Below are 515 nucleotides of genomic sequence, written 5' to 3' on the forward strand. Positions count from 1 at the left end.
CTGCCTCTGCCTCCTGAAGGCTGGGATTAAAGGTGTGCGCCACCACCGCCCGGCTATAAATAAGTATTTTTTAAAAAATCAAAAAAATTTTTAAAAAACATGTCCCGAGCTGAGGATATAGCTCAGTGGTAGAGTGCTTGCCTAACAAATATAAGGTTTGGAATTCTTTCTTAGGATCACTGAAAAATTAAATAAGATATTTTAGTACTAGTATGTATGAAGACATGAAAGGAGGAAGAAGAAGAGGAGGAGAAAGGAGGAGGAAGAAGAGGAGATGGGAGACAGGGAGGAGGAGTGGAAGAAGGATGGTAATTTACCCATACATAGGAACTTGTTAGTAAAGCTGTAGCGTGTTAAATGCAAAGATAAATCTTAAAATTTCTCACATTGTAGCCAGTCAGTGGTGGCTCACGCCATCAATCCCAGCTCTTGGGAGGCAGAGGCAGGTGGATCTCTGTGAGTTCAAGGCCAGCCTGGTCTACAAGAGTTAGTTCCAGGACAGGCATCAAAACCAG

This window comes from Microtus ochrogaster, unplaced genomic scaffold (genome assembly GCF_000317375.1).
Source record: "Microtus ochrogaster isolate Prairie Vole_2 unplaced genomic scaffold, MicOch1.0 UNK38, whole genome shotgun sequence".
Lineage (NCBI taxonomy): Eukaryota > Metazoa > Chordata > Mammalia > Rodentia > Cricetidae > Microtus > Microtus ochrogaster.